At 39.9% G+C, this 22788-nt stretch overlaps 1 long non-coding RNA gene across 1 annotated transcript in view; it reads right to left on the bottom strand.

Annotated features, from left to right (window-relative positions):
- LOC142046667 (uncharacterized) overlaps window positions 1–22788 on the bottom strand; it is a 493183-nt gene that overhangs the window by 298676 nt on the left and 171719 nt on the right. The window lies entirely within an intron of this gene.

The raw sequence follows: 22788 nt of genomic DNA, 5'->3' as shown, positions 1-22788 counted from the left end.
ACATTTGGGTTACTGCTCTGCTTTTCTCAGCTATCAGTATTACAGGATACAGAAAATATTGGGAATAGCAGATTTGGAAAGAAATAACAGTACCCTAAAGCTACAATGCATAAAGCCTTCGATCTTTATCGAGCTATTCAGGTGAAAGTCTTCATTCAGCTACAAAAGATTGCTTTCAAACATATTGGGTGTTAAAAATCCTATCAAAGGCTCTCATTTCTAATCTTTTTTAAAAAAATCTGACCTGTATCAATTCAGGGTTGTGATTATCATGACCCAAGTGACTAGCTGAAATTCAGGGTCTTGTTTCTGTTAAGAGGAGAAATTGATGACAGAGTCAGGTATTTCTTTGATGTAACCCTGTTTATTTACAAAGAAGATACATAAAGTCCCGTTTCTCTGAACACAAGAGGAACTAAAAACAGAGGACTGTTTCTTTTCACACAATTCCAAGCCTCTTTCCAAGACAGCACACTGCCCAAAATTTCTCTCGCTTAGCTTTTTCTCAGTGTCATGCCATAAGCCCTTCTCTGGCTGTCCTTGGGTTTCTGCTGTTTTCTCTATCTCCTTCAGTGGTCTCTCTCCCTCACTCCCCAGCCTTGTACATAATCACAGAGCTGCAATCCAATCATTCCTGCTCCCCTACATTTGTTATCAGAACTTTTGGAAACTTTTTTCGCCACATGGCTCAACTCCTACTCTAACCTTGAATTTGGCCTGTGTTTTGGGCAGTGTCCTATTGTTTTAGGTGCCTAGTCCATAAAGGAGGTTGATTGCTTTTTTTACATTTATTCTGAATGAAAGCAATCTGTTACTCTCACCAGGTCCATGGAAATTTCACTCATGTTACAATTTCATGAACTATCAGCATTTTACCCAAATGAAGAGCAGAAATTAGAATTTGAGGAATTTCTTGCTGATAATAAAATCTGTAGTGATCTGGTTTTCTATCTACTTGAAATGGAGTGTTTTGTAGTAGGACTCCTGAGTTCTTTTCCTGGCTCTGCCATGGATGCAGTGTCTCACAGGCTCAGAAATAGGATATGGGACTCTCATGTTTAGAAGTATTCAAAGACAACTCTGCCACCTTGATCCTTTTTTTCCCACTTTTTCTCAAGATTGTGCTATATAGCAGGGCCAAAACCACACCCCTGGCAAAATGGACGAATGTACGTATATTGCCAACCTGTGAGAAAATGCACAGCCCATAAAAGATCCCTCCTGAACCTGGAAAGAAATGGTTGGCTACTTGAACTTATTTGACTCTCTACTCATAATCACAAGACACTGAGCAAGTAACTTAACAGCTCTCTGCCTTCGTTTATCTAACTATTACAGGATAGGTATAAAAACTAAGAAAAACAGGAGTCCTTATTAATAAAGTTCTTGGGAAGTGTTTGAGATTCTAAGATGAAAGGTGCTATATAAGGCCAAGGGTTATATTACCCAGTGAAAAGTGAAGAAGAGTCTCACAAGATTAGGCACCTTCATCTCCTGTTCCTCCTGGTCTTCCTTTGCTCTTCCTAGTTAATAATTTATGTACATTGGATCACTCTTAATAATGTGAAGTTGCTGTGTTCGAAAGAACAGAGGTCACACACCTAACCTTTTCCTTTCCTTTATATCTATTTTTGCTGTTTGTATTTTACATATGTCCATCGTTATTACTGTTACCGGTGCGTCTAAGAATTCTGTGAATTGGAGAACAGTAGACAGATTCATTTATCAACCTAAAATCAGTAACACGTTGTATAGTACTCTGTTCAGCACAGACAGCCATGAACCTTTTCCGCAGCATAGGGCCCTTCCAGTAGTAGCATTGTTCCCTTTATTTGTTCATGCTACTTATGCTTGCAAATAGTAAAACTCACCTAAAGGTGGCAGCAAACTTACACTACAAGGTCAAGGCCAGACTTTTCAATTATGTGTTCTTGATATTTTTTTCTTGCTAGAAGAGTACATAAAGATTATTATCTAGTGTATTGTGTTGGGGGTAGGGGAATATCTGGCTGTTTTAGACCATAATTCTGAAAGAGAAAAGATTAGGGGAAAAAGGCAGAGAGAGAAAAGGATTTGAAACCTAAAGGAGAGAGAACTGTTGGACAACACTACAAGAAGTTTACTCTGCAGATAAAAATCATTTACTATTTCCCTATTATCTACCTATCATCTGGGAATTAACTTTCATATTTAAACACTGTCATGTTGCAGGTGGACTCTACAGTGTCTGAACATAGTGGCTTGCAGTTGACACTCTATAGTTTCTGGTTTTCTGACACATAACATATTTAATGCAACCCCCTTTTTTTTATTCCTGTTGCTAGCAAACTGGTGCAGGGATATTTATGATGAGATATACTCTGCATATATCATAGATGAGGTGGGGATGCTTGAAAGGGCCAATTAGCCACTGTATTAGGTTTCAATGGCTGAGAATGATCATCAAATGTTCTATTGCCACGGTCTTATTATCTTCTGGTCCTTCTTAAGAATCATTACTGCATAAAAGAGATTAAATTCAATTTATTGAAAGGCAGGCCATTAAACCCTTGATATGTGCTGCATTGTGTGCATCAGATTTCATCGCCAAAAATGGATTTCTTACAGGAGATAACAGAAGATAATGAAGGTAGAAAAATTATAGAAAACTAGGGTCCAGTGATTATCAGCACCATCAATATTTGCCTGTTAGGCCCCAAGGAGTTATTTGCAGCACATCTGGTTTATTTAGTGAGCTTACGTGAGCCAGAAAGAGTTTTGCTTTGCATTAATCTGTATTTTCAAAAATCTCTATGAAAAGAAGGGTGCTTGACTTTTTTCTGGCTTCCTGCACTCCAGCCAAAACTGGTATCAGGTGTCTTGCAGAGTGAAAATAACCAATGCACCATAAAATCCCTTAGACAAGTATAGTATATAGTTTTGCCTTTTGCTGCCTTTGTGTACTATTATAGCACTGCCTCAAGATTAGGGCTTGAGGAACTCTGTTTATTTAAGCGTTTCATTTTCCCTGTATTTTAAAACTCTCCCTTTTGTATACACACTCCTTATGCTAGGTCTTATTTCATAATTGTCTGAGCTTCCCTTTTCCTCCTTTCCCAATCTTCAGCAGCCACTCTCTTCTTAGCTACTTCCCATGTATGCCCTGCCCTCTTTGTCCAGATCATCTACTTCCTGGAAATCACAGGGCTCTTGAGTTTCTAGCTCTGATGAGATTTTGTTCCTCTCACACCTATAAACTAGGCATTAGACCCTTATACTTCTCCCTCTTTTAAATAACAATATTAGAAGTCTTCTTAATAGCCAGGTCACTTACCCAATTTGAGGGTAAACTGAGTCCTACAGCCTGTTATGTTCAGTGAATTCTTTTACATCATCAGTATTGATTTTCAGATCTTTTAGACCTTGGCTATTTGGCCCTGAAGCAGGACTTTATATACTCTTCTGTATTTTGTGGTTTTACAGTTACTGGGGACCCTGCAGAGATTAAGATGACAACAATAAAACCAGCCACATATATAATTTCTCTTTCTACATTTTGAACAGATTTTTCTCATCTGCCTTAACCCCGTGGCAGTTTTAAAGGGCCAAACAAATCAATGCAAAGGGATTGGTGCGAAAAGAGCAGGTTTTCTTTACTGTTATGCAGGAAGTAAAACTAGATGAGCACAGTGTGCCCTTAGTTTCTATGAACTGGCAACAGTTGCAAGCATGTGTGTGTCTGAATCTATTGCCCTCAACCTCCACCCCAAGTTTCAGTGTGCATTTAGTGCTTGCAAAAAGTGTTGGACTGACAGGAGAGATGCTTTTCACACACTCCCATGAAAAAGGAGTTTTTCTTTTGAGCAATTCTAAGGAGTGTTGCCATCCTCAGAAATTAAGCTTCTTAGAGCAAGGCACATTACCTCCCCTTTTGATAGCTAGGTAAGAAATTTCACATCCTCAAACCCTGACTTATGCTTCATCCAAGAGAATGAGTCCATTCAAAACCTCAGTACTACCCTGACAGTATATTGGTTCAGTTATGAGACATTTTGGAGAATGTCAGTGAATAAATCCTTGTCTTGGAGGCAGTAATGGAGTGGTAGGAAGTTTGAACAGTTTAAAATTACACCTGCAATGCTTTGGAGACATCATAAACCCAGAGGCTTTGATAATCAGGGCTGCTACCAGAGAATTGATTCATCCTTAAGGACAAAACCCATAAACAGTGGAACTAGCTACCTAAATTAAATAGTACACATATATGTAAGTGTTTGCAGGGTTAAGTCCTAGCCCTTCTCCCTGGCCACAGGGACATCCCTGTCACAGCTTAAATCTCTGGGGACTCTAATTATACCCAAAGAGCACCTCTATCAACAAGCTCAGAACCCATAGAGCAAAGCTTTGTCTCCTAATATAGACAATGCTCATGCAGTCTACAGGCACATCCAGCTTTCTGTCATTATTCCACTCCAGCAAGGCTTAAAAAGAATCACCTGCCTTCCCCAAGGAATTTAGTTCTCCTTGCAGCCCTCCTATTCACACGTGGCTACTCTGCTAAACTCTCCTACTTATGGTGACTAAAAAGCCACAGCTGAGGGGAATCACTAGCCAGCCCTCATGTTGGGAATGTGGCAGATAAAAAGACAACTAAGCCTGAAGTAATATAACTGCTTAGAGGCTGAGTTTTACCTGAAGTCTGTGTTTGTGACTAAATACACAGAATTGGCTCCATCCATGTTTTGGGTAAAGCAACTGTCCTGGTCTCCCTTAATCTCGGTTTTTATTACCCACTGTAAGCAATGCTTTTTGGGTAAATGTTTTACAGAAGATGAAATCTTAACACATTACACATTGTCTGTGCTCAGTCACCTGTAGTTGTTTTTGTCAAAAGCAGATATATGGCTGTTTGGTATGTGGGTAGCAGATGAATTCTGTAATAGAAGCTAGTTAAGCCACCTATATGTTAGCTACCAGTGCTTAGACAGCAAGGTGATAGATGGATAGACAGGGCTTTACCCAACTCCAGTGAAGTCAATCCTGCATTGTGCAGGAGGTCAGACTAGATGATCATAATGATCCCTTCTGACCTTAAAGTCTATGAGTCTATAAAAGACTTCCACTGAATTCTGGGGAAGTTGGTTTAGGCTTACAGAGTGAAGAATTTAGGGCATATGTCTCCACATGTGTCCTAGAGATGCTTTAAGAGACACAGCCACCAAGATAGTTATACCACCTTGCAGTTTTTAAATATTTGTAGAATTGAAAGGTCCCATGTGAAAAATCATACATCATTCCCACAGCTCCCAGGTGAAGAATTAAAGTTCAGGGAGCTATATCATCTTCACTGGCTTATATAGGAGATATGCTATCCAGATCATTGCAAGCCAGGACAGTGCGGAGTCTGTTCCTGCTACTGATTTGGTCTTTGACCTTTTTGACAAACCCTATAACCTCCTCGTGCCTCAGTTTACTTACAGTTAAATGATCTTCAAGTATCTTCCTTGTGGGGTGTTGTGTTATGATGCTTAAACACCTTAAAATGTTTAGTGGCTGATACTGTTCTGACATTGCCTTCAATGAGAATTAATTCCATCAATGTCTGGCATTTTACTGGAATAAAACTTGTCTAAGTGGGAGAGACTTTGAGAGGTAAATCCAGCATTGTACCATCTTTCCCACTCTTCTAATGTTTAACATACAATGAGGCACAACTATGTTGCCTTCCTATAGAAATAGAAACAAGAATTTGACACTGGGGCCATTGCATTTTACAGACAGACACCATTCAAAGTGACAGGTATGCCACACCAAATGAGCAGAGAATTTTTCAATTCTTTTCACATCAGTGCTTGCATTCTGCACCCATTGATAGTATGTGAATATGGCATGAAATGCCAGCAACAAGAAAATGGATAGTTTATTAATGGAAAGCATTTTTGCATGCCCTATGCTTGGGACAAAACCATATTTAATCTCTCTTTCTTTTTGTGAACACTAGCTGGAAAAAACAATGGAAATAACATGTCTCCTAGTTCCTGCCGTGAATTCAAGACGTACTGCACAGGATTGTTACAGTGAAACCTCGGATACATTGAGACCATGGCCAGTGCTGGGGTTTACTGCTGTTGATCACTTTTATCTCTTGATCAGCCTAATGCTATTTTCAATTGCACTTTCACTTCCTCCTGCATCCTTATGCTGAAATTAACTCCAGTGCCCATACCAGGCCCTCCAGACTATGAAAGTCCCATAGTAGCAGTGAAGTTTGGTGGGGCACATAGTTTGAATACATATAGAGATTGTCTCCCTCCAACCCTGCCCAATCCATTAAACTACAATTCCACTGTATCTGGAGAAGGAGCTGTGGGAATGGGCCAGCAGTATATTAAGGAAAAGATCCCTGAATTCATGCATAGATGGAGAAGAAGCTTCCCTAACTGCAGCTATGCGGAACTCATCCTCATTTAGTTCCTTGCACAAAACTTTCTTTACTTGGTCTTTTTCTCCTCTCTCAATCCATATTTGCTCTTCCCTACTCATAATCAATACTTGCCAGCTACTTCCTGGGTTCACAAACTTGCTCAGGTTCAGAAATGTTAATTTCTTGTAATTTATACCCATATTATCCCATCAAGAGTGAATCAATTAAAAAACAACTGCCCCCTTTCTTAATTTTTCAAAGGAAAGAGAAGCCTATGCTGTATGTTGGATTTAGAGGAATCACCCCCAAAAGATAATTGGTTCTAATGGAAGATCAATATATGGGCTGTACTGATTTCTTTCATCACAAATGATTTTCTCATACTTGCCCTCACTGCTCCTTTTACCCACCTTATCTTTGTACTTGTTTTTCAATCTTCCTGTTCTATTTCTACCTTAATTTTTCGTTGGATTTTTTTCCCTCTTGTTTTTTTATACTCCCCTAAGGACAACTCAATATGAGTTGACTTTGATGTAACTTTTCAACTCACAGTGACTCAATGGGTACATAACTGGGCAAAAAGAATTCAGCCATTGTTAGTTTTGGCTTCTTTGTTCTATTCACATGGCATTATTCAGTCAGTCCTCCATAAAACTTTTTCAGATGCTTAATAATTCTGGAAGATTGCAATTCAGGGACCATGGTTGTCTTCAACAAGCCAGAAGGTTCTTGCTCCATTTGTGGCACATTTCACTATATGGCCATCTGGAAGTAGTTGCTACTCCATGATGTGGGAAGAGGGTGGGTAAAATGTGGTGGCTGGAAGCAAAAGCCCAATTATAGTTGATATGACATGCAACTAAACTTCGAGGTTTTCCTTGACTTGCATATAGGCAGCACAATGCAATGGAACTGGACGTTCTGGTGTTTAATTTAGTGAGACCCTACAATTCATTTTATGCTGCTTTGAAGAGAATTAGCATGCCTCAGAAATCAGAGGAGCCTTGTCACCAAATTTAAGTACAGCAGACCAAAACTAATCTGGGCCACTATTATAAGAGTCATAGATTTCAAAGCTAGAAGGGGCCACTGTGTTCATCTAGTCTGACCTCTTATATGAGGGGGGGAGGATAGCTCAGTGGTTTGAGCATTGGCCTGCTAAACCCAGGGTTGTGAGTTCAATCCTTTAGGGGGCCACTTAGGGATCTGGGGCAAAAGTCAGTACTTGGTCCTCTTAGTAAAGGCAGGGGGCTGGACTCTCAATGACCTTTCAAGGTCTCTTCCAGCTCTAGGAGACAGGTATATCTCCAATTACATAGACTACAGAACTTATCCAAAATAAGATACAGTGCTGAAATGGTAGGTCATGGACCAGATGACCACTTTAGTCTTTACCTTCTGCTTATAGTGAACAAGAAGTGATGTGCAATGTGCCTGTGTGGTACACTGGCTAAGTGCAGGTGATCCTCTTTCACTCTAGCAGGTGGCCCTGACAAGCTTCAGGGCCTGCTAGTTGCAGCTAGGGAACATACTCCTTTAACTCAAGTGTTTTGTGCTGCGGATGCTTAAATTAGAGCTTGATAAGTTTACGAACATGGCTGTATTATGGTGATGCCTGTGTTACCAGGGGACCAGAGCTGATGACCCAGGAAGTCCTTCCAGTCATATGTCCTATGTACCTAAAGGAAAGGAGCTAATGTGAGTTCTGTAAAATGCCTTCCCATTGGCTTACCTAGGCTAGGACATGAGTTAAATTTTGAAACATGTCATAACCAGCACATGTTAAAGCTCTAGAATAGGCAGTTGTATTTTAACCTGCATTAGCTGATCAAACTGTATTACTAGCTGCAGGGAGTCTCGAGTGCACTTCAGTCGCCTACCATATTAAACAATAACTGGTCCTGTCGACACTAAATTTTAAAATGTGTTATTTAACATGTTTTAAAAATCACCTATTACCTTAGGGTAGACATGTTCCTATTATGGCCTGACATCTGGCATTCTGAGAACTGACCAGTGCCCCAATCACAGTAGAGCAGCTGGGGTGGAGCAGATTCAAGTCCTCAATGCAAATGTTGGATGCTGTTTGTCATGGATCTACAGGATGTATGCTAGGCCCCAGCTTTTAAACAGTCAATTGGAGGAACCCCTTCTGTGTACCAGACCCCCACTAGATCTCACTCTTCCTTCAGGATAGACCATGCAGCCTCAACCTCTCCAAGACTGAGCCTCTGGGCTCTAGCACTCCTGGTTCACACCATGTATTCTGCCCAGTGAGTACCACTGAGAGTAGGGTTGCATTTTTCCAAAACCAAACACTACAGGTCCCCTTGTCGCTTACTCCCCCAACCCCTGGAACTCACCTGTCAACTGCAGAGCTGGGGTGGGAAGAGCTGATGCAGAGCCTGCCTGCCTGCCAAATCAGAGTGCAGCAGGGCATGGGAGGGGGGGATGTCTGTCCCTGGAACGAGAGGTCAGAGAGAGCTAAGGCCCTGGGAGGCTAAGAAGGCATGGACGACAAGCCCAGCTGCCGGCCAACCGGGCTACTGGCCCTGCTCCTCAGGCACTGTGCACTGTCAGGATCCCTTCTCCTCTAACAGCAGCTGCTTTTCCCACACTCCTGCTGGCAGAGGCCAATCACAGTTACTGCAGTAACTGGCCTTTTGGTGTCCAGTCAGCAGTGTTGACAGCACAGGTCCCCTTTCAACTGGACCTTCCAGTTGAAAACCAAACACTTGTCTGAGAGAGACTCCTGTTCAGAGACTTTTTTGCCTTCTTCAGGGATCAATGCACCTTACAAGTTTTTGCAGTGACACAAGGCTGCCTTTTTAAAATGGAGAGGTATTTATTCATCAGTTGGAACACAGCATTGGAAGTCCTTAGGTTAGCAAAGAGAAGCAAAGGTTAAGACAGACAGCCAATGTCAGAGTTCTACTGAGCCAGATTGCCGTAGGAATAATTTTGTCCCTCTTTGTCTTTGCCCCTTTGTCTTCAGTCCCAGGTGCGAACTGCTGTCTCTCTCCAAAGGGCAGTTGTAGACATATGATACCTTTTCCTTTTGTTCCCTGTACTGGACCTATGCTCAGCTTCCCTGCAGAGAAGTGGGTGGAAAATCTCCTTCTTTTTGGCTGTGGGTTGCTAGAGAATAGCCTAATCATTGGGGTTTGCAATGTCCTTCCCAGTCTTTCATGGATATGGGTTGGTTTCATCCAGTCCTTGAATGACCTGTTCATACCAACCCAGACAGTTAAGTGATGCACACAACTCATGTCTCCTGCTTTACCCCCAAAGCAGTTAACCCCTTTGCACCCACTGAATAGCAATCCCTACTTAAACAATTCACTGCCATGCATGTCATTCATAAAAATGCCCCGGAAAATTCCCCCTTTTACATGGTGTTATTACTAGTGCTTCAGAAAGGACGGCTGGAAGATCTACCTGAATACCCAGTGGATGTGTGTGACAATGTTTGTGGAACTTTTGGCAGCCTTACCAACTGTCAGTCAAAAATGTGGCACAACAAAGTGATTTCCCTGAAAAGGTGGATCAGTGACATTTGGGCAGCTGGAGGTTTTGTATTTCCTCACCTTGTGCTTCATTATTCACCTAAGCAACTCACTTAAGTTTATATGGTGAAGGCCAAAGAATTTCCACAAAGGCTCTGAGGCTGGCCTGTATATCTTGGAACATAGAATAAAAGGAAAATTATTAGTTCTTGTAAGGCCAAGACCCTGGTTTACCCTGTTCAATGAGCGCTAGAGCAAATGGTGTTTATGAAAAGGTCTTTAATAAGTTTCTTTGATATTGGAACTCTGCTTAGGAACATTGCCATAGATCAGAGCCGAAAGCTATTTAGTCTAGTATAGGATGTGGGTTAATCTGCTCTAATACTTAGATGGTTTATGCCCTGAAGCATAAAGGATGAAGTCCTGGCCCCAATGAAATCAATGGGAGTTTTGTCATTGACTTAACCTGGGATGAAGTCCTGGCCTCACTGTTTATCCTTTCCAAAACCCTATGTTTGCCCTAATTTTTATAGCTCTGGATATTGTTATCCATATAAACATTCTCTCTCTCTTTGAACTTGCCAAATCCTTGGCCTCAGTGACATCCTGTGGCAGTGCTTGCATATTTACCTAGCAAAGCAACCGAGTTCCTGGATTTTTGGTACCCCAAAGGGGAAATGCTTTCCTGAGAAGGGATTGCAGACTACTCTATATGGCCAGAAACAGAGAGAATGCCGTATGGGATACTTACAGGGAGACTAACAGAAAAGCTAATGCCTCCATTTTTCTTATATCAGGTTCTTGTTATCACCTAAATCTTAACCATTTGGGTGTGAAGAAAAATTCCTGTAGATTTTTAAAACTGAGTCTTGGGTAAGAGTTCATTAGGGTATGGGTAAAGCAACCCACATCTCTCTCTTCTGTGTTAGGGTATTAAGCTTTCTGTTTAAAAAACACATCACAGGGTGGGTGGGTGTAAAGAAAGCTTATGTGGTGATAGTAGATAAATACATATAATTGGAATTCATATTTTCGTGACCTCTAGGGGGTGATCAGTTCTTACCTTCTCCAAGGTTCAGGGTAAACTGGACTTCCAATAGTACACAAAAGCTACCTCTCCAAGTCAGGTCACTCTGTAATCTCAGATCAACTTGCATGCCAGATTCAGAGGCTTTGCTCCTGGTTCTAGTCATCACAATTTCTCCTGCCAACTGGGGCTTACACAACAAATATTAGTACTTTAGATCAGGAGTTCTCAATCTTTTTCTTTCTGAGCCACCCCCCCCCCAAATGCTATAAAAACCTCCACGGCCCATCTGTGCCACAATAACTATTTTTCTGCATATCCAGTAGATTAAAAGCCAGAGCTGGTGTTAGAGGGCAACAAGTAGGGCAAAGTTGCTCAGGCTTTGGCTTCAGCACCATGTGGCTGGGGCTTTAACTTTCTGCCCTGAGCCCCAGAATTTCAAACACTGGATCTGCTGTCTGGTTTATTTTGGCGGATCCCCTGAAACCTGTTCATGGCCCCCAAGCAGCCCCAGATTCCTAGTGGAGAACTGTTTCTTTGGATCCAGGATGTCCCCACACATTGGACACAGAGTGCTTCTCGGTCTTCCACATCCTACGGATGGCATACTGCTAGTAAAGGTGTGTTGCAGAGGAGTCACAAATCCTTGCTTTTCTGAAAGGGCACAGGTCATTTTTCTACAAGGTCAGGATAACTGCAGCAACTCTGTCACAAAAATCAAGAAAAGAAGGAGCTGCGCTCTGATTACAACACTTCCATCTCTGTACTGAGCACGTCCTCTTTATCAGAAGCTATACAGAAATATAGGCCCCAGTACTGCAAAGACTTCTGTACTCGCTTAAATATAAACATGTGAACAGTCCTCCTGAACTCAATGAGATCACTCATTTGCTTTGAACTACGCACACACAAAGTCCTTTCAGAAAAAGGCCATAAAGTAAAGCACTGGGTTTTATACCCCACGGAGATTATTAAAATCAAAGAAAATATTTTGAAGGTAAACAGTGGTTTAGATTTCACTTATTACAATAAAATCTCAAGATGCTTATTAAACCACTTCCCTCAGTGTTAAATAAATTGACAATTACATTTTGTTCTTTTCAATAACATGCTAGAAGCCATTTCATAGTCTTGGAAAGCACATTAAGTGAAGGAATTCATCTAGGTGCGCAATTCGTAACATCGAAAACAAAATACATTATGAACCACCCAGATCCACTGAATAGAGTTACAGTCTCAGTGGGTGTATTATCCTTGGAATTTTGACTTTGAAGTATATTTCAATGCCTGAGTTGTCATGAATCTTAAAAAAAGAGAGAGAGAGATGTATTTCTGATGAAAAATATTTTAAAGTTTCTATTAAGAATTGTACTATTTTAGTTCCAAAAACTTCAAAAAGATGGAACAGTCAAATGTCCTTTTAATTAATCATTTTCTGTAAGATAAATTAGGTAAAAGAATGGTTAGAAAAAGACCTCTTTAAGTCCCAGAGTTATTGGCTCACTAGAAAAAAGTAATTTCCTTCTCTGGGAACAAATCTGAAGATTTTGACTTTGCAAATGAGCAATATGGGCAAAGTTCTTCTCTCAGTTACACTACTGTAAATCCGAATCACTCTGGGTTTACACCAGGGTAACTGAAGTTACCCAGCTCATGGATGGAATGGGCAGTGGGTGTGTCAAGGTTCTGCCTGCTTCCTCCAACTTGCATAAGGAGAGGATGTTGCCACAATCCCACAGAAGCTGCTTGCCCCTTGCTGCTACCCACAATCATCCTCTTTTACCTTGTGTGGCTATGCCAGCATATCCACAACGTGGTTCTGAGTCTGGGTGTTCTCAGGACTTCCTTCCAGAACCTTCTCTCTTGGCTCCTTAGTTCCTTCTCCACTGGGACTCTTCAAGATGATGCACTCTAGTAAAACAATTGTAAACATTCTCACTGCCTTGGCTGTACCTGATCTGTGCATAAGTAGAAGACTTCTAGCTCCAGGGCTTCTAGTCTGGCACTATGGACAGTCATGAAATTCACTTACATAAAAAAAGAGGGATTCTATCAGTGTGAATTATTTTAAATTGAATGTTTTTTTTAAAAAAAATGGGGTTTGACTGAGCACCCTTTAAATAGTAAGTCCTGCTATTTTTAGAAGTATCTCTCATGTCCAAATGTTTTTAAGGATTTTTCTGTTCCCCTGCTGATGTTCAGAAAGGTCTCTTGGGTGGGTTCAGGAGCAACACCATCTCACATACTTAGTCCCTTCTTTTCTTTCTGTGCATGTTCTTGCATCCTGGCTCTTCAGTTTCAGCTTCTTGCAGGGCTTTGGGAAGAGCAGTGCATGAATGTGATGTCATATTGCTATTACATGAGAAAGGAGGTGCACCTGGCCATCAGTAAACCTGACGATATACAAAGTACTGACCAATATACAATGCACGAGTAGATAAAAAATTGGGCCAGTCGCTGAAAATACACTGATTTACACCAACTGATGTGGGCCGATTTTTGCTCTCAGTAATCTATCAGTTAAAGTCATATTTGAGGTACCATGTAATATTAGTAGGTAAAATCATCCCAGGTAGAAATGAGATTTTCAAGCAGTCTTCCTTTTAAATTTTATTTTCATATATAGCTCATAATGAGTTTTGAAAGCAAACTTTGCACGACGATAGGTTATTTCACAGTGATTATAGGGCTATTCATAATATTTCAAAAATAACAGCAAAATACAGGGTAGGAGCTATAATTATAATTATGTTATACTCAACGTTAAGTAATACAGAAAGATTTACATACAGATTGCAGTTGAAAATGGTTACTAGTATATGAATGCTTTATAAGGTTTATACAATATTGCCATCTATGCTCTTGCTATGTGTGATTATTTAAAGAAGGAAGATATATATTTTTAGCAATTATATAATGTGATTGAAGAAAAGCATGTGTTATAGAAGAGGCAAACAGTATTTTGTGGTGGCAAAAGTATATGAGGAAAGATGAATCGATCATTGTACTTTTCTCCAAAGGGACTAGGTTATTATGATCATTTGATGGAGAAACTAGACCATGACTGGCTAAGCTAAGGAACTGTGCCTTAGTTATTAGTGAGATCTGTTGGAGATTTTCTAAAAACTTCCTGAAGCATATATTTTTGTGAATTTGCACAAGTCTAAATGAAGCAAATTTTTCTCCAATGAGTATAAATATGAAATGTCTATTAAAATAATTGGGGCAGAGAATTTAATTTAAAAATCCTTTATTAATTTATCTTGATCTCAGAATAAAGCGAGTTCTTTGATTATATCCTTGTCCATGGGAGCTTTTCTATTAAATTAAATGGCAGCAATATCAGACCCCTCTTTTTGTAAATATAGGCATCTGGAGCACTTCCTAAAAGTCTGATATTGTAGCAGTGGTGTGTGGAGTAATGGTGGGGTATTAATTACAATTAATTTCTTGGTCATTTCAATTAGTGTATGTCTTTTAAAAATAACCAAGGAAAATCAATGCAAAAAAAATAGTGTGTCAGGCACTGGAAATATGAAAGGATAGTTTATATATTTAAAAAAATTACATTCAAAAAGAGAAAAATATTTTATTCACTGCAAAAGATGGAAGAGTACATTATTGTAAAACCAAGTGCTTTTCTATTGTGTAGAATTTAACCATTCTGTTGCATCAGATCATATAATATTTCTCCTCATTAGTCATCAGTAAGATTGCTAAGTCCCCAAAGTGCACGTGCTCAGGGCACGGTCAGCTCTATGTTTTTTGCCGCCCCAAGCATGAGAGTCAAACAGCCTTCGGCGGCCCGCCTGCGGGCAGTCCGCTGGACACGCGGATTCGGCGCCTTTTCTGCGGGTGATCTGCCGGTCCTGCGCTTTTGGTGTACCCACTGCTGCAAGACTGGTGGACCTCCTGCAGGCATGCCACTGAAGCCTGCCTGACTGCCATCCTCATGGCAACCGGCATGCTGCTCCCTGCGGCTTGCAACCCCAGACACGGGCTTGCTGCGCTGGTGCCTGGAGCTGCCCCTGGCTCAGGGGGAGAAACTTAGGTGCCCAGGGAACTTTTACAGTGGAAATTTAGGTGCTGAGAGAATTTAGGTGCCTACAGGGTTAGGTGGCAGTTGGGGTGAGGAGAGGGGCAAAGGCAGGGTTTCTGGATTGCAGAGGTTCCTAAAACAAAAGATGCTGGAACTAGAGGTGCTGGGGGTCTGAGAGCATCCCCTGGCTTGAAGTGGCTGCCATCATATACAAGATTTGCAGTTTGGTTTAATGGCTTTCAGTACCCCCACTATACAAATTGTTCCAGCACCCCTGCCTAAAACTGCATCTTGTGCCTTCATGGATCTGGCCTAAGGCACTTCTGAAAAAATTATCTTGTATCTTTATTCTAGAATTGGATCAAGCAGTTTGTCACAGTAGTCGTTCAGTACCCATTCCTGCCTGCTCACTTTGTTTTATAGGAGAGCTACCCCTCTCAAGTCCTGACATCTCATTGCCAAGGGTGCTTCTCCTTTTTACCTCCTGCATCCCATCGTTAAGTACACATACACTCTATCGACTGATGCAACAGCTTGTCCAGCCGAGAGGTTGAACACTCTTTTTCTTTCCCTCTTCAGTCTTTGTTTCTGTTCCTTCAAAATAATGTAGTATGTCCTGTTCCCCCTAGACAGTTATAAAAGACCCTCAAAAGGTGGGGGGTAGGAGAAATCAGAAATAGGTACCATAGACTTCCTGGACAGAAATACATTGAAGCTCTTGAGAATGTATTAGGGCATTACTTTAGCTCATGAATAAAGACAGTGACTGCTGAGTGAACAGTGATAATGACAGTGTACCCAATGAGTCTGAAGTCTCTCATTAGGATTCACTGAAAGCCTTTAATATTCTCCCAGCTTGTAGCAAATCCCTTCATTATTTGCAGTATTAAATGAGCGCTCAGTGCACTCATCTAAAGATCTGTCTATCTAAAAATAATATTTTTTAGTAAAGCTACTTAGAGAATAAAAAGGAAGTGGAAAAATACCCACCTGCTTTGACACAAAGTGATTTTACTCTATGATATGCTTTACAGAATGCTCGCGTGGGCGGTTTTTTTTAACATAACTAAACAGTGTTATAAGGTATCTAGCTGCCTTTGAACAATATCAGTGAAAGGAAACTGGAACTACTACTGTAATAGACAACAGAAATATTAGGACATGCCAGTTAAACAGGAGACCACTGTGCATAGCAACTGTCTCCAGAGACCAATCTCTGAACATGAATGACAGCTGTTCATTAGAATAGGACACTGGGGATGCCCTTTAAGGAAGTAAATATATTATTTTTGTTAATACCTAACTCTTATATAGCATTTTTCACCAGTAGATCTCAAAACACTTTATGAGGGAGATCCCATATATATAAAATATTTAAAACAGAAAAGTCTAAACTGAAATGAGAAATTTTCAATGGACCCAAAGCAAACAAAAAAATCTAAAATTTTGTTTTGCAGGAAATATCAAAATTTCAATTTTTGTCATGCTGATTCAGAACATTATTTTATTTTTTGAAACGTCTGAGTTTCCCAAGAAATGGAAATGCCCATTCCTACCATCTTTAGAAGCAGATTCCAAGAGAGAGTAGCAAAGTTCTGTGAAGGGACCCAAAAATGTGGATTTGCTAAGATACTACTAACTGCAGTGGATTATGTACTGCAAGAGAGAGAGAGTGAAAATTTCAGGGATACTACAACTGGAATTGTCAGAGTACAGATAGGAATCCTGTACATTTGCCCTCACGCTACATATCTGTGGTTACTGATATTAATAAATGACATTAATCCCTCACTGTTCTGGGCCCCAATTCAGGAAGGCACATGCTTAACTTTAAGAAGATGCCTGAGTCCATAGTACTTTAACAAGCTTAAGTGCTGTCCGGAGTACACAAATATATGTATAAAATAGTGTGAAGTCTCTGTAATACACTCTGCTCACTTGTAACTTTAAGTACTTGGAAATGGTCATATTTAAGAAAGACTGCCAGCTACTGTCCAACTTTCTGGCTTTCTGATAGCTCAGGGCACTTTGTCATAAGTGCAAGTACAGTCACGTCTCATTAAAAAAAAAAAAACCTAAACATTTCCATCTTATTAAATTGAAAACAGCAGCTTGTGTTAATAATCCCACCCAATCCCTCTAAAACCTTTACTATTTCTCCTCATCTAATAATATTTTGCACTTTTGTTTCCAAAGACCTCACAGCATAAATACTAAGCTACGTTCTGCACTCAGGTATACATTGTCGATCCCACTGTGGGAAGAAGTTTGCCTCAGAGCAGCCCGATGTGGTAGGACAGGATTGCTGAGTGTTCGTACAGCACCTACCAGAATGGACGTCTGATCCATGACTGGGATGTTACGCCAATACAAATAATAAGGCCTACTTTGGAGATGGAACAAGTGATGTAAAGACAGAAGTCTTACAGTCAATCACTGAAGGAACTGAGAACGAGAACTTTGTTTCCTGGCTTAAACCACTAGACCACACTTCTACCATGGCTAGCAGAAGGTTCCATAATAGTTATGTTGATAGTTACGTCCAGGGTCAATGTCACTTGCCAGTTCTGAGATAGCCTCCTGACAATCCTTTTAGCTGCATGTTTCTGAACTGTGCATGGCTGGAGCTGAAGAATTTGAGCAAGTGTGAAGATGGAAATATATATATCGTCTCACTGTCAAAAGCAAGCAGGAAACTGGTGATCTGCAAATGTTCACATGACACCACAGTCTCTTTCTTTCCAGGGAGAACAAGACTTTGTACCATTTTTCTCAAATCTGAACTAAAAAAACAATCTTTCTCAAGATGCAAGGTAATCTTGCAGTGCCATCCTTTCTCAGGCTTCCTGAGCACAAGCAGGCTGCCCGTGAAGACAAAAGACTGTCCTCACATTTCCTCTTTGTAGTCATTATTTTCCAGCAAGGATGCTAAAGAGTTGACTTGTGGAGGAGCTTTACTGTTGCAACTATGCTCGCATCAGTTACAAACCATGCAATGCTACTATGAGGCATGCATATGAGAGGCAGTGTTACTTGCTGGATAGACCAGAATTATACTCTGGAGACCAGGGTTATATTTCTGGCTTTGGCACTGGGCTGCTGGATGACCTTGGTAAATCACGTCATCTCTGTGTCTCAGTTTCCCCATATACAGACTAAGGACAATGAAATGCTGTTTCCGTTCTGAAAAATATCTAAATGAAACATTTGGACATGATCAAAATGCTTCATTATGATTGTCTTTCAGAACTAATTGAATCAAAATCTTCATGTTTCCAATGAAAGTTTCATTTTGATGAAATGGCATTTCCCGACAGAAAAACATTCTGTCAGAAAGTTTTTTATCAGTTCAACTTGCCATCTGCCTGGCTTTTCCTCAGAACTGACTGTAAAATATTCCTAGTTATGTGCATTTTGTGTGTGGAAAAATATGAACTATGAAATATGAAAATCATTTTCATTTCTGATCTAATTCCAGGACTTGAACCCAGGTGAAAGGCTGGAGCACTAATGCAGTGTACCATCTGGACCCCACCTGCACATATCTAATGAAAATACCTCCTTAGTCAATTATGCCTATGTTAATAAAGGCCTTAGATCAGTAGTTTCCATTACCATTGATTTTTTTCAGTCTAACAAATTTGTTTTTGCTTGAGAAGCATCTCCAGCTAACATGACTTGCACCCTCTTTGACCCATTAGCATGGCTGGGGTTACACTAGGTTTAAATCAGAGAATATGCAAAAGATTTCAAAACCTTTGAATTTATTGAATTTTTTGACCAATTGTGAATCGTTGGAAAGATGGATTTTCCTCTCTTTCGTGTTTTTTTTTTAAATCAAGGATCTTAAATGTACATAGTGTTAACTGAAACTTTATATGAATGAATGGTTGGCCAATAAAGTGTTGATTCAACAGCGACAAACAGAAAACCAGATGTTGTTCACCTCATCAATGGCTTCAGTAAGGACCCATATGGAAATCAGTGTTTTTAATACCCCAGAGAGTCACATGTGAAAACCTGTAGGAAAACATTTGACATTTGATCTTTTCTCATAATTTACATCTAGGAAAAACTATCTCCTTTCCTCAATAAAAGATCCAGAGGCGATCCATATTTTATTGTAGCAGATCCTAATGCCTCCGTTTAAACAAACCTTACATTTAGAGTGCTGCTTCTTCCTGGAGTTTATTATAATTCTAAGTAGTCTCAGCTACTTCCTATTAAGATTAGTGAGGTATCAAAGATTGAACACAGTATATGGTATTCATCTACTAGTGAACGTGAATATTCCTACTAGAAAATGCCATGAATTGATAATTATTAAAAAAGATGTATTAAATTAATCACTACTTTACACGAGTAATTCTTCACATGGAAAAATATACATAGTTTAATTATTGTACTTAAAACATAAAATTTTGCAAAATATACAGCAATAAGGAGCTGAAGATCGAAAGACAGGTTCCCAGAAGGTAAGCAAAGAAGAATGGCACTCCTGTAAGCATTCAACCTTTGTTTTCAGCTTTAGAGTAACACGTAGCTCAGAATATTATACAGGAAGATACAAACCAAATTCAGCCCATCCTTAATATTGTATTAAAAGGATTCCCATCCCAGTCGGAGGCAGAAGGTTGGTTGTAAGTAAAGCAAATCTAGGAAAGGATGAAAAGCCAAGAAAATGAAATGACCTCCTTGTTTTTGCTGTAGCAGTTTTGAAAGTAAAAATGAATGTGAACTTTGTTAATGGATGATGAAACTCAAAATAAATTGTCCAAAAAATATATGCTGCAAAACTGTAAAAAATTGAGGATGCTTATATGTACCCTGATTCAGCAAGGTTCAGTATTCAATAGAAGTCCACTGAGATAATTAGGATACTGACATGTTTGAGGTAGGTATGTGCTTAGGTACTTTGCTGAAGTAGGGACAAGGTAAACAGATATTTTTGGTTTTATGGCAAAAACTTCATCCATTCCCTAAAAACAATTACTGCCTACCCTGATGACTTGATTGTGCACATGCTTACCAAAGCTGAAAGCACAACCAGAATTCAAATACGGAGTTCCAGTACGACACCATCATTTTATTATTGATAATAAAGAGCTGCATTTTGCTGTTCTTAGTCTCATTGAGTGGCACCATACCACAGCAAGTCGACCCATTGAAATCAAAGTGATTATCTGAGAAATAAGTATTCAATAGAAGTAAGTGTTGCAGAATCTGTCCCTTAGATAATACATGCTGCTGTCTTTAGATTAAAGAAACAAGATAATTACTTCAAGCACTGTAAACAGCACAGATATTCTTTTGTCATTAGTATTTGCAATATGATGGGTAAGGAAGTGGGGATAAACCACAATACACAATGGAAAAGAAACACTGCAATTGGGAGAGTAGGTTTTTGTGGTCTAATTTAAACAATGAGCATATTGCTATTTTTTTTTACATGGGGTGACTAAAACTGAACACAGTATTCCAATGAAGGAACCATCAATTAATATAATGATGTTATAACGTTATCAGCTCAACATTGTTTTCTGTTTTGAAAGTTATTGTCCTTGTGCAGATAGTTCAGTTGACCTGTTTGTGGTGATGCATAGAACTTTTTCTTGACTGGGTTCAGTCAATTTAAATCCCATAAATGTGTATCAGCCGTTCACACATAGAGAAGGGCATATTACAGGTGTAAATGGGCTTGACTAGAAAGCTAATATTTTATTCTGAATAGTATGGATAAGCTAAAATGTTGATCAAATGGTTGGATAAGACCCTCCCATATCTGTGCCATGATAAGGTTACTGCAAGCCTTAATTATCATGTGTAAAGCACTTTGACATTCTCAAATGGAAAAGTTAGAAAACCTCAATATCTGGTTGCTTATGATCATTGTTTATTATGCTCACAGTTTCAGAAGATGTGTGGTGTTTTATATGTAAATGGAAAGATGCTCAGAGGGGTATATGTTATAAAGTTGGGCAAGACACCAAACAGAACAAAATACATGGAATGTGTGGGAAGGACAATGGTTAGAAGATATTAGCTGAAGATGGAATTTTCCCATGAAGATCATAAGCTAAATGTTTGACTTCTTTGAAGATTTCTTCTCTGGTTTTGTTTACTGTAGTGACATTTATATGTATATTTTTAATAAAGGAGCAAAATAATGTCAAGTGGTGGAATTAGAGTTGATAGGCTTTGCAGAAATGTTTATTAAGTAAAAAATTGAATGAGGATATGGTAGACTTAAACATATCCAGACTTTTGAGGTCTTCTTCATTGTTGTCCCATGGCCAAATCATCAGCCATTATGCCCACATGGGCTGAAAACACTTTTATTTTACTAACTATGATTTTTGTAACAGAATAGATCTAATGACTGAAATAGAGAATTTGGCAGATAGCAGGAAGTATACAATGCCTGAACTGCCTGCAGGTTTGAGGTTTGGAGATCACTGCATCTCCATGGGTGGTTTAGCACATCTGGATTATTATAGTCTACAGAGACTCCCAATTCTTTTCTCCCAGATTCTTACATTAAAAATATATTATTTCTAAGTCAGAATAAAGTTCTCAGACAGTTCAATTCCCATTTCATAAGATATTTTGGGAAAGTTGTTAAATTAACCAACACAGGCAAAAACAATATATTCATCTCCAAGACAAAATGCTATCAAAAGCTCTGGGTTAAACCTATCCTGAGTATTTCTCCATAAACTTCAATTAAATCATAGAGGGAATGAATGTAGGCCTGTTTTTAGAAAACATCCCTTCACAATGAATATTAGTAACGGAAAATGTTGGAAATGCAGATGTTACATTAGTGAAGATATAATTTTGCAGTGATTAAGCCATCTAATGATCAGAAAATCTACAAGATCTGAAAATTCAGCTTAGGGAGCACATCTAGACTTTTTGTCACCTCTTTGACTGATATGAATAAATTTTTATAACACTGTGAAGGTGTCTGCTTCCCACAGGCACCACCCAGTGGTCGGACAAGGGAGTGGCAGGCACTCTTCTATCTTGGCATCCTCTATTCAAAGTCATTCCTGCCCTGCGGTGGTCTGTCACCTTCTGTGACTCAGCCCTCCAGCTGAGCTGCAAGTTGTGTCTGTGTAAAGATTATGGGCACAGTGTAATAAAAAAGCTGTGGCATGGCAGGTCAGCTGACTCAGGTCTTGGTCTCTAAGACCCCACAATGTTGGTGGCTCTCAGGGCTAGGGCTTCAGCCTGAGCCTAATCATCTACACTGCAATTTTTAGACCTGCATCCTGAGCCCCACAAACGTCAGTCAGCTGACCCAAGTTCTGAGACTTAGTGACCCAGGTTTTTTTATTGCAGTGTAGACATACCCTAAGAGGTAGTACATAAAGAAACTATGCCCATAAACAGTCCAACAAAGGCTAGTTCTACTGTCTGATAAAGGCCTGCAGGCCTCACCAGGCTGAAGTCCCAGAGTTAGGACTCTCCAGGATATGAGGTCTTCCTAGCCCTGAGCCTCTGGCATCAGGAATAGGCTTTTTATCTCCAGCCCCATTAGACTGTGGTATGGGACAGGCACACCCTCTCTCCACCAGGTTCTCATCCAAGGCTTAAAGCTAGGCAGCTAAATCCTGGACCCTGGAGTCCTATGCAGCTGAATATTAGGGTTGGAAGGGACCTCAGAAGGTCATCTAGTTCAACCCTCTGCTCAAAGCAGGAGCAATTCCCAAACAAATCATATCAGCCAGACGTCAAGCCTGACCTTAAAAATCTCTAAGGAAGGAGATACACTTCCTCCCTAGGTAACCCATTCCAGTGCTTCACCACC

The sequence above is a fragment of the Chelonoidis abingdonii genome, chromosome 4, assembly GCF_003597395.2.
Source record: "Chelonoidis abingdonii isolate Lonesome George chromosome 4, CheloAbing_2.0, whole genome shotgun sequence".
Taxonomy (NCBI): Eukaryota; Metazoa; Chordata; order Testudines; family Testudinidae; genus Chelonoidis; species Chelonoidis abingdonii.
Note: the sequence above shows the minus strand (reverse complement) of the source record. Positions and strands in the feature narration are given on the sequence as shown.